The sequence below is a fragment of the Abramis brama genome (assembly GCF_963993115.1).
Source record: "Abramis brama genome assembly, chromosome: 16".
NCBI classification, from domain to species: Eukaryota; Metazoa; Chordata; class Actinopteri; order Cypriniformes; family Leuciscidae; genus Abramis; species Abramis brama.
The window spans coordinates 32,267,549-32,270,048 of NC_139978.1; the positions used below are offsets into that span (position 1 = coordinate 32,267,549).

The 2,500-nt window shown below is 42.8% G+C and overlaps 1 protein-coding gene across 2 annotated transcripts in view; it reads right to left on the reverse strand.

Moving 5' to 3' along the window:
* plxnb3 (plexin B3) overlaps positions 1 to 165 on the reverse strand; it is a 76,439-nt gene extending 76,274 nt beyond the window's left edge. The window contains exon 1 of one of the 2 annotated variants that reach the window (XM_084086638.1): positions 26 to 165. The gene's annotated coding sequence lies outside the window, so the exon portion shown is untranslated. The remainder of the gene's footprint in view (positions 1 to 25) is intronic. The other variant, XM_084086640.1, reaches the window with a different exon arrangement.
* Between the last annotated feature and the right edge of the window lie 2,335 nt (positions 166 to 2,500).

Genomic DNA, 2,500 nt, shown 5'->3' on the forward strand with positions numbered 1-2,500 from the left:
GACGTCACACTCATATGTGTCTTACCTTTCGGAGTTCAAGCGTTTCTTCACTCTGAGCTGCTTCAGAAACACTTCAGCACAATCTGGTGTCGGTTAATGTGTGTCCAACATGGAGAAGTCCGGTGCGCTCGCGACTCCTGCTCTGCTCTGCGCTGGTGTGTGTCTGCGCTGCTGTTACTCGCGGAGCATCGAAACTTCCCGGTGAACCGACAGGATGCGAGACGCGCAGCGCAACACGTGGATGACAGACTGACTGACAGACAGACGCACTGAGACACTCAAGCTGAAAGTCATTTCTCATAGGAATGAAAGTGAGGCAGGGAGCGGTGCGATAACAACTTATACAGAACCACAGCGACACCCTTCGGTCAGAGATAGGCACATGACTGCTTATCTATCTATCTATCTATCTATCTATCTATCTATCTATCTATCTATCTATCTATCTATCTATCTATCTATCTATCGAATTACTGCACACCTTTCTCTCCATCCATCTATCTATCTATCTATCTATCTATCTATCTTTACTGCACACCTTTCTCTCCATCCATCCATCCATCCATCCATCCATCCATCCATCCATCCATCCATCTATCTATCTATCTATCTATCTATCTATCTATCTATCTATCTATCTATCTATCTATCTATCTATCTATCTATCTATCTATCTATCTATCTATCTAATTTCTGCACACCTTTCTATCTATCTATCTATCTATCTATCTATCTATCTATCTATCTATCTATCTATCTATCTATCTATCTATCTATCTATCTATCTATCTATCTATCTATCCTGCACACCTTTCTATCTATCTATCTATCTATCTATCTATCTATCTATCTATCTATCTATCTATCTATCTATCTATCTATCTATCTATCTATCTATCTATCTATCTACTGCACACCTCTCTCTCTCTCTCTCTCTCTATCTATCTAGGCATGTGCACACATAGACATCAAAGGGGGCTTGAGCACCTGCCCTTTTTCTTCCTTGAGAGAAAGTGCCCTTTTTTTCTGGGATGCTAAAAACACACACACACACCCCCCCCCCCACACACACACACACACACACACACACACACACACACACACACAGATATATATACATATATATATATATATATATATATATATATATATATACAGTGAGGAAAATAAGTATTTGAACACCCTGCTATTTTGCAAGTTCTCCCACTTAGAAATCATGGAGGGGTCTGAAATTGTCATCGTAGGTGCATGTCCACTGTGAGAGACATAATCTAAAAAAAAAAAATCCAGAAATCACAATGTATGATTTTTTAACTATTTATTTGTATGATACAGCTGCAAATAAGTATTTGAACACCTGAGAAAATCAATGTTAATATTTGGTACAGTAGCCTTTGTTTGCAATTACAGAGGTCAAACGTTTCCTGTAGTTTTTCACCAGGTTTGCACACACTGCAGGACGGATTTTGGCCCACTCCTCCACACAGATCTTCTCTAGATCAGTCAGGTTTCTGGGCTGTCGCTGAGAAACACGGAGTTTGAGCTCCCTCCAAAGATTCTCTATTGGGTTTAGGTCTGGAGACTGGCTAGGCCACGCCAGAACCTTGATATGCTTCTTACAGAGCCACTCCTTGGTTATCCTGGCTGTGTGCTTCGGGTCATTGTCATGTTGGAAGACCCAGCCTCGACCCATCTTCAATGCTCTAACTGAGGGAAGGAGGTTGTTCCCCAAAATCTCGCAATACATGGCCCTGGTCATCCTCTCCTTAATACAGTGCAGTCGCCCTGTCCCATGTGCAGAAAAACACCCCCAAAGCATGATGCTACCACCCCCATGCTTCACAGTAGGGATGGTGTTCTTGGGATGGTACTCATCATTCTTCTTCCTCCAAACACGTTTAGTGGAATTATGACCAAAAAGTTCTATTTTGGTCTCATCTGACCACATGACTTTCTCCCATGACTCCTCTGGATCATCCAAATGGTCATTGGCAAACTTAAGACGGGCCTTGACATGTGCTGGTTTAAGCAGGGGAACCTTCTGTGCCATGCATGATTTCAAACCATGACGTCTTAGTGTATTACCAACAGTAACCTTGGAAACGGTGGTCCCAGCTCTTTTCAGGTCATTGACCAGCTCCTCCCGTGTAGTTCTGGGCTGATTTCTCACCTTTCTTAGGATCATTGAGACCCCACGAGGTGAGATCTTGCATGGAGCCCCAGTCCGAGGGAGATTGACAGTCATGTTTAGCTTCTTCCATTTTCTAATGATTGCTCCAACAGTGGACCTTTTTTCACCAAGCTGCTTGGCAATTTCCCCGTAGCCCTTTCCAGCCTTGTGGAGGTGTACAATTTTGTCTCTAGTGTCTTTGGACAGCTCTTTGGTCTTGGCCATGTTAGTAGTTGGATTCTTACTGATTGTATGGGGTGGACAGGTGTCTTTATGCAGCTAACGACCTCAAACAGGTGCATCTAATTTAGGATAATAAATGGAGTGGAG